The sequence below is a fragment of the Gracilinanus agilis genome, chromosome 1, assembly GCF_016433145.1.
Source record: "Gracilinanus agilis isolate LMUSP501 chromosome 1, AgileGrace, whole genome shotgun sequence".
NCBI classification, from domain to species: Eukaryota; Metazoa; Chordata; class Mammalia; order Didelphimorphia; family Didelphidae; genus Gracilinanus; species Gracilinanus agilis.
In genome coordinates, this window is record NC_058130.1 from 191404388 (window position 1) to 191414351 (window position 9964).

Sequence of the window (9964 nt, forward strand, 5' to 3'; positions counted from 1 at the left end):
AGAAGAGAAGAGGAGGATTGAGGATTGAGGTTGGGAAAAGCTAGATAATAATGAGTTAGCAAAAATTGAGGCAGGTAAATGACACAGCTGATAGAGTGTCAGGAAGATTAATCTCTGTGAGTTCAAATCTGGATTTAGACCTTGGGCAAGTTACTTAACTCTATTTGGCTCAGTTTCTTCATCTGTAAAATGAGTTGGAGAAGGAAATGGCAAACCACTCCAGTATCTTTGCCAAGAAAACCAAAGGGGATCACAAAGAGATGAGCATGACTGAAAAACAACTTAACATGGAATGGGAAAATGGAATAGGTTGTCTTGAGAAGTAGTGGGTTTTCCCTCACTAGAGGTCTTCAAAAAGAGGCTGTGGACTGTTAGTCTTTTAGTGAGGGTGTTCTTGATCAGGTAAGGATTGGAATAAATAGTGTATAACCCACTATCTTCCCAAGTGTCTGACCCCTTGTGAGTTTCAAAATTAATATTCAATATTCTAAGTATTATATTTAATAAGATTGATTAATAATAATGAACATAAAAAATCTAGAGTAAAAAGCCAGCTTTCCCAGCCACATACACGAGAAAAAGAGAGAGAGAGAGAAAGGCAGACTTACAGAACTTATAAACAATATGTGAAGATGCAAATGTGGGGATGAAGGGAAAGGGATGCTGGGAGATGAAGTCCAAGGGTAAAAGATTTCTAACTATACACCCTTCAGACAGGGGTCAAACTGAGTGAGAAAAAGTCACTAGAAACTGAGGAGGAAGCAAAGAGTATTTTAATGTATTCTTCTCAGAAGAAGGAGCATGCATGTGGGAACCCCTCTCCTAAGGAGAGAAAGCCCATTAGATACAAAAATTAGCCAGCTTTTATTGTTTGAAATGTGAGGAAGAGAAAACAGGAAAAATAAGATTATTGTTTGAGGGACAGATGTAAGGGCAAATTCTTGACAATAAGTCCTTGGAGTGACTTTTGGGGTTCCCAGAGGATGGGTTGACAAATTAATCTGGAAATCTCAGGTACCCTTCCTGGTGAGATGATGATCGTCTTATCAGGAAAGTTACTATTCTTCTGTCTTAGAATTGAGTATCAATTCTACTTCATACCCAATTCTAAGACAGAAGAAAAGGTTAAAAAAAAGTGATGGAGAAAATGTTAATTAAAAGTGAATCTTAATATATACGCTCTTCCCTTTCTGAGGGAATCTGGTTGTTAAATATTTATCAACATACCACCGCTTCTATCCTACATATTCATAAGACTCACTCTGCTTACATGTGGGAATTTGGTTGAAGGCAACTGTAGATGAAAAGTAAAGTGACAACAAACAGTAGATAAGAGTAACATCCCTCTTACTGGGTTACGATAGGTTCTGAGGAAGATGCCAAATTTGGATAAGACACAGCCCCTGCCCTCATGAAGCTTGCAGTTTTTATGAAACAAAAACATACATAGCTATACAAAAGGAGTAGAAAAAGAAATATAAGATTAAATGATGAACAGATTAATATTTTTAGCATGGAAAGTCCTACATGAAATCATGAAGAGTGAAATGAGCTGAACCAAGAGCACATTATATGCAACAACAGTAATATTGTTTAAAGAATGATTTGGGAATGTCCACCCCTAGAGAAAGAACTAATAAATAGAAACAAGCAAGGCATAGTTTTATATATATTTATAGCTTTTTGTCAAATGATGCCTTCTCGACTAGAGGAAGGGGAGGAAGAGGTACTTTAAGGTAACTTTACAGGGAAACTTTAAGGTAACAAATTAATTATATTTTTAAAATAAGAGGCAGAGGAATCTGGTTTCTAATCCTGGCTCTGTCATTCACCACTGTCCTTACTTTGTGTTGCTTACTTCACTAATCTTGGCTCAGTCTTCTCAAAGATTAAAAAAGGTTAAATTAGAATATACCTTCCAGGTCTAAATTTGTGATCTTATGATAATGCCTAGTAAATGTATTAGAGAAGTATGATTTAGAGTATATGGAAAATTAATATCGATTTGGGATATTTTGTATGAAATTATTTTCTCTTTGAGCCCCTTTCTCTCCCCCCCAAACCAGTTGGATTCTAAGCTAAAAACAGTTTCTCCTTCAGGTTTTGGAGCTTGGTTAGGCTCTCCCTTCTTTTGTTTTCCTTTGGAATGATAATAGGATTAGGGGAAGGGCTGAGCACCCCATGGACCCACTTGAAAGATTAAAACTAGTTCTAGCCATTGCAGAGCTAGGCAGCCATGTTGATCCAGCCATGTGGCTTTCCTGTGATGGAATAATGAGGGGTGGAGTTGGGGTCTCTAAAGCCTCCTCCTTGATGCCCATTTACCCATCAGAAATGTCTTGGGAGATCCAAGTGAGGGATAGAATAATGATGTCACAAGTATATGAAACATGCACCAAAGTGCCATTGTACTTCCTTTCCCATCTGTTGTCTTTTGGCCCAATTCATATTTTTTTTACTCTGCTCATGCTCCTTGGCATCCATTTGGATTATGGAGGAGGTCAACTAGCTAGTTTAGAGTTTGTCTTGATTAGTAAACTAGTTTAAAAATAAAGCTATACTGCCGTCTAAGAATTTAATCATTACAGGTACGATATGATATCCAAGGATTGTAGCTGGAGGTATGATGGCCTCAGACATTTACTAGCTAGCCGTGTGATCCTGAGACAGAGAGACAGAGAGACAGAGACAAAGAGAAAGAGAGAGGGAGAGAAAGAGGAGAGGAGAGAGAGAGACAGAGGCAGAGACAGAGAGAGAGACAGAGAGACAGAGACAAAGAGAAAGAGAGAGAGAGGAAGAGAAAGAGGAGAGGAGACAGAGACAGACAGAGATACAGAGACAGAGAGAGAAGAACAGAATTCCTTTTTGGTGTGATAACGTGGCAAAGTACCTGACCAGGCTTAGAACACCAATATAAAATTTAAGAAACCTTTTATTCCTTTCTTAAGCATCCTTTCTTCTGAAATAGAGCTCATGGGATTTAGCTGAAAAGGACTTTTAAAGTTACCTAATTCAAGCTCCTTATTTTACAGATTCAGAAACTGAGGATCGTAGAGAGGAAGTAGCTCTTCCAAGGTCATAAAGCTAGTAATTGCCAGTTAGAATTTGAACTCAGATCTCTGATGTCAAACCAGGTGCATTCACAGATGGTATATCCAACTCCTTCTGGCATCCAGTAGGTAGAATTCTTTCTTTTCTTCCGTGATTATGCAACTTGTTTTAATTTTTTAGATTTCTTATCCAAGTGGGGCTTAGTATAAACCAGTGATTCTCAAAGTGGGCGCTACCGCCCCCTGGTGGGTGGTGCAGTGATCCAGGAGAACGGTGATGTCCACAGGTGCATTTATCTTTCCTATTAATTGCTATTAAAATTTTAAAAAAATTAATTTCCAGGGGGCTAAGGAATATTTTTTTCTGGAAAGGGGGCGGTAGACCAAAAAAGTTTGGGAACCTCTGGTATAAACAGTGACAACAGAGTGACTAATTCTTTAACTCTGGTCATGGCCTAATTTTTAAAAAATAGCTTGAAATCTCATCATAGACATAGCAGCAGAGATGACCAGTATGCCTCATTCTAAGCAATCCTAATAAATCATGTAAAATGAGATTAATGGGGAAGGTCATTAGTGTGAGATTATTTGTTCTCCAAGAGGCTTCATTATATAATTCCTGCCCACTTTGGGCACTTTAAAACTGGGTTTAAAAAGCAGGGGAGGGAGATTTGGTTTGGATCTTTGACTTCACTGGGTTAGGAAATTCCACCAGTGCAGATCAATGACTCTTTTCAAATATATAGTCTTACTCATGATGAAAAATGCCATCCGCCTCCAGAGAAAGAACTGCTGGAGTCTGGCTGCAGACTGAGACATATTATATTTCACTTTCTTTCTTCCTCTTTAGTTTGAGATCTCTTACACAAAATGACTAAAATGGAAAAGTATTTTACATGATTGTATATATAAAATCTGTATCAAATTGCTTACTGTCTCAGGGAGGGAGGAAGAGTGAGAGGAAAGGAGAGAATTTGAAACTAAAAATTTTTTTTAAATGATAGATAGATAGATAGTCTTGTCTGGTGCACCAAGAAGATAAATGACTTGTCCAGGGTCACACATTCAGTACATAGGTTAATTTTTCAAAAATACAATTATTTCTTATGAGAAAGAATGCTGTCCACATCTAGAGAAAGAATGGTTGGAGAAGTCCAGAAGAAAACATGATTTATCACTTGTTTATACGGGTACATGATTTGGGGTTTTGGTTTTAAAAGATCACTCTATTACAAAAATGAATAATATGGAAATGGGATTTGAGTGATAATATATGTATAAGCCAGTGAAATTGCTTGTCAGCTCCAGGAGGGGGGAGGAAAAAGGGGAGGGAGAGAACATGAATCATGTAACCATGGAAAAATATTAAAATAAAATACAGGGGCAGCTGGGTAGCTCAGTGGAGTGAGAGTCAGGCCTAGAGACAGGAGGTCCTAGGTTCAGATCCGGCCTCAGCCACTTCCCAGCTGTGTGACCCTGGGCAAGTCACTTGACCCCCATTGCCCACCCTTACCAATCTTCCACCTATGAGCCAATACACCGAAGTACAAGGGTTTAAAAAAAATAAAATAAAATACAAATTGTATTAAAAATAAAGAAAAAATACAATTATTTATAACTTTTCTTGAAATTAATGAGCTAGAGCAATTCCATGGGAAGTTACCCATGCAGGGAAAAGTCTAGTTTCCATGTATTACAATGATCTGGACTAGAATGATTTAATCTGACAAAGCAAAGATTCAGGGGAATATAATAGCCATATTAAAATAGTTTAAAAGCACATGAAGGGTTAGACTTGTTCTCCTTGACCCTGTTGGGGGAGAAGTTGGCAAAGAAGAGAAGCACCTAATAAGCTTGACATAAACCCTCCCAACCCACTAAAAACAACCTTATAAACAATTAGGGGAGGTGGTTGGTATAGTGGTTAGAGTTCTGGATGTGGAATCAGGAATACCTTACTAGCTGTTTCTGACTCATAGCAAGTCACAACCTCTGCCTCAGTTTCCTACCTCATAGAGTTGTTGTGAGGATCAAATGATATAATGGTCATAAAGTACTTAGCACAGTCCTTGGCACATAGTAGGCACTTCTTCCTCCTTGGAAAGCAGTGAATTCTCTGTAACAAAAGGTCTTGAAAGGGACACCGGATGACCAATTGTTGATGATACTGTAGAAAGGATTGTTAGCTAGGCATGGATTGATCTTGGTGGCTTCTCAGGCCTCTTCCAACTCAGAGATTCCAAGACCTTGATGGAAATGATTTAGGGAGAAGCAGAAATAACAGATTATTTCTGGAGCTGTCTCCTGTCCATCACAGACAAGCTGATGGAACTCTTGGGGCCTGTTCCTTCAATTAAGAAAGAGAAAAACAAACAAATGAAGCCCTGAATAATACAAGAAAAGGGAATACATAGCCTGTGGCGTCACCATGTTGCTTCTCTACAGAATAATCCACCATCTGGGAAGGAGAAATTCAGGAAATTGTTATGCCCTGATTCCTCCAGTAGGTGGCTGTAGATCAAAACACATCGGCTATAACTGAATTCAAGTATGTTCAGGGTTTTTAACTTGGAATCCGTGAATTTAAAAAATATATATATTTTAATAGTTGCATTCCAGTGTAATTACTTTCTTTTATAAGCCTATGGGTTTTATTATTTTATTTGTCCATATTTATGTTTGTTATTTTATTTTTATTTTGAATTTTAAAAATTATTCCGAAGAGGGACCCCTAAATCTCAATCGAACAGCAACAACAACAACAACAAACAGGTCTGAAGGAGCAGGGACTACTATTGAGCAACTGAGACCTCAAGTGCTTTAGCTCTTGGCCTTTCTCAGTGCTCTTCCTCCATCCTCCAAGTCATAGTATTCTTCCTCTTGAAATTCTGTTTCTCCAACCTCCTTGTGTACAAAGTATATATTCGCCTTGGAGACAGAAAGGACCTTAGAGGTCATCTAGTCTAACCTCTCGTCTTACCTAGTTTTACATATACACTGAGGCACAGAGTCTTAGAAGATTTGCAAAATGACCCATGGGTAACAAAGTGGCAGGGTAGGAATTAAAAAACAAGTCCATTAATTCTGAATCCACTGTGGCATGCCGCCTATATAGCTATATCTCTCTCTCTCTGTGTCTCTGTCTCTCTCTATCCATCTATTATCCATGCTTCTTCCCTCTGTCTCTCTCTGTCTCTGTCTCTGTCTCTTTCTCTCTTTCTCCTCCTTCTCCTCTCTCTGTCTTTCTTTCTCTAAATATATCTAACCATCCATCATCCATCCATTCCCCTCTCTGTCTCTCTCTCTGTCTCTCTCTCTGTGTGTCTCTCCCTCCATCCATCATCCATCAGCCCTCTCTCTCTGTCTCTGTCTATCTCTGTCTCTATTCATCCATCATCCATCCATTCATCCCCTGTCTCTTTCTCCTACTCTCTCTCTCCATCTCTCTCTCTTTCTATCATCCATCTATCCATCCTCCCCTCCATCTCTCTCTGTCTCTGTCTATCATCTCTCCATCCATCATCCATCCATCCATCCATCCCTCTCTCTCTGTCTTTGCCTCTCTGTCTGTCTCTCTGTTTGTCCTTCTAGAAACGTAATTCTCAATTTTTCAGATGGCCTACCAAGCCACGCAACTCTGAGACACCTCCAGATCCTCCCTGGAGCCTCAGACCTGCTCTTGTGCTATTTTTGGCCACTTTGCTCAGTTCTTTTGAGCAATTTTTTGAAAGGGGAATGCCATTTTTCCTACAGCCTGTTCCTGGCTGCCAGTTCATACATTTCCCATGAACTTGGTTGCAAGGACTGCCAGCCCCACCCCCCGGACCGTCCTTGGGTCCCTAGCTTTTTTCTGCCACCCAGTGCCCATCCCAGCTCCTGCTGGGCTGTTCCAATACCGGATACCTGCTGCTGTCTCTGCTGTTCCTGCCAATGCTGACCCCCATACCGGCCGAATGCCAGTTTCCTGCCTTGTTTTTGCCACTGATCCCGAATGCTGCTTCTGCCGCCACCTGAGACTTGGGAAGTATGCAAAGACCCTTTCTTTCTCATTTCACGCACCTGGGACTTTGCCAGGAGTGTTTCCTCATAGACATTAATGACTTTTAATCTGAAGAAAGCTTCTCTAGCTACCTTTCTTCCCCCCACGAGCTTCCACGTGGTTTTTTCTAAGCCTTCCACGTGGGATCTCCAACCCGCAGTTTTTTCTAGCCCCTACCCCAGTTGGCTTCCACATGGGCCCTAGCATTTACTCTTCAGACCGGAAGTAGAATGGCAAGCATGGACTGCATGACCTATTTCAAACTATTCCTTGCAATTATCTTGCCTGAAAATCGGGGGAGGAATTCACCCCCCACACTAGGCCTGCCCAAGACTTTGAACTATATAACCTTATGGAGTCATCCACACTCTGCTCAAAGCAGAGCTCAGTTAGGAGGAACTTGAATTGGACCAGAGGTGGATTTTAAAACCTCAGAACTGAATGGGTTTTGTTTCTATTTTAAAAAAAGTCTCTGTGTCTTATTGTATTTTGCTGAATAGCTTTGTGAATTAATTTTGTTTTGTTGATTTTTCTGTTGCACTGAATCATTTTAAGCTAATGAAGTTTTGGTTGCTAGATTAATTCTGTTTATGATTTTATTGTAACTCCCAAATAGTGAACAAATCTATTAGATCTGGTAAAAAGGGTTTTTGACTATATTGCTTGTAATCTGTTTCTTATAGTGTATTTCTTGATTTCTTTAAGGTTTCATTTTTTTAAAGTTTACCTGTATCAATCCAATTCTGTTATCTGTTCTGTTTATGAACATCTTAAACATTTTTAAGTTGTAAAAAAGCCCATAAGCATTATGTATACTGAATTTGTCATCTCAACTATAGAATCACATCTTAAGTTTTTATTCTATCTTGATAATTGTGTACAATCTTGGAGATTTTTAATGCCTTGAGAATTTAAATTATAATTTTATAAGAGGTCTTTAGAATTGACTTTAGATGCCTAGTACCCTTCTGTATAAATGATAAGGTTTTATATATTTATTATAAAGAATTGTTGTCTTAAAGGGGTAGAAGAAACATGGAAGTTTCCTACCCATTTTTTTTTTACACAGGATGTTTTGTCTCTATGTTTTAGCTTGCTTTCCCATCAGAAGGATCTAGAATTCTTGAGGATAATTTAGACCTAGAAGGTTTTTTAAATCAGATTTTTTTTAGGCTCCGCCCCACAATTGCTATGGAGGCAGTAATAGAGTTTGTTAAGAAAATATCTTAGCCAAGGTTGAATGATTTACTATACCTGTTGATTTTGTGACAAGTATATAATTTTTTTAAAACATCATAACAAGTAGTTATAATAATGGGTTTGTTTGCTATTGTCTTTAAATGTGTTATTGGAAATTATGGTACTTTATTTGAATGTGCATTATAAATCTGCTATTTTGCAAAACCCATTTACATTCACAGTTCATGCAAAAATTTTACAGGAAATGGACCTCATTTTTGGGTAAAAAACCTTTCACTAATTCTAAGCTATATATGCATGCATATATATATATATAATATAATAATAATAAAAGAATAATAAAAGAATGTTTTTAAAAATCAAATATATGTATATACATATATATTTGATTTTATATATATACATATATTTGATTTTTAAAAACATTCTTTTATTATTCTTCCTTCTATGTGCAATATATTTGTTTTTTTCTTTTTCATTTTTATACTTGAAAATATTGTTTTCCCCTGAATTTTAAATTTTCTTATTGCTTTTCCTTTTAATTTTTTTAATAGAGCAATTGATTTTTTCCTTTTTCTCATTTTTGTACTTAAAGTACATATAATCAATGTTAATCCTTTTTTATTTTTACAGTGATAAGTTTAATGTAAATATATATTTGCTACAATATTAATGTATACTCAAAAAGTCTTAGACTATGGTAACCTGCTAATTATTGATAAATATTATGGGACTGTGATTAATGTCTCTCCGTCTGATTCCATGAGAAGTGCTAAAAAGAGCCACAAGGTCATGGAGACCAACTGAGAATCTGCAAAGTGCCAAGGAGCAAAAGGTCATGCATACCATGGATTAAAGAAATTCTATGCCAATACTGAATGGCTTCAAACTAGTGTTTGAGGTTCAGGGTTGCAACTTTATAACATATTAGAGGTCAGACTTCCCATGAGCTTCTTTTCCTAGTAAGCACATGGCTCATTCCATGAGAAGGTGCACACAAATCAGACCAGGGAAAGACACCTCCCATGCATACGTATTTAGTCCTGTTATTCTCTTATATATAGGATGGCAACTTTCTATAGTCCTGGATCCTGAATGAGTAATTGCAAAATGCTTAAATCACTTTAATTGTGCCTTAATTCAAGGACCTGTTATAAGTTTATTTTTCCTTACATTTTTTGCACATAAGATTTTGACATTTTACATTTTATTCACAAGTTAATTTTTTCTCTTTCATTTGGATTTTATTTGGATTTTTTTTTATTTCTTTTGCCCATTGATTTCATGCAACCCTGTGACTCAGCTAAAGAGCTGACCTGGGGTACCCTCTTCAGGGGAGAATGTGTTATTTGGAATTTTCCTCAGGGGTGTGTGTGAGTTTTATAATCATAATATCTGTATTATAATCTATAATTTAAAATTTTAACTCTTTTAAGAGTAATTTCAGGGGGGGAATGTATAATTTTCCTCAGAAGGGAATGTATGTTTTAGAATCTATAATGTAAAGTTTAAATTCTTTTGAGAGTAATTTCAGGATAAGAAATTTGCCATCTCCCCAGAATCCAGACAATGAACCTGTTTGGAGAAGGCACCATCAAGATGCCTGAAGAGCCTTCACTGGATCATGAAGATCCAAAATGAACTTTGGGGTGCAGTTGATTGAACTATGGGGAGT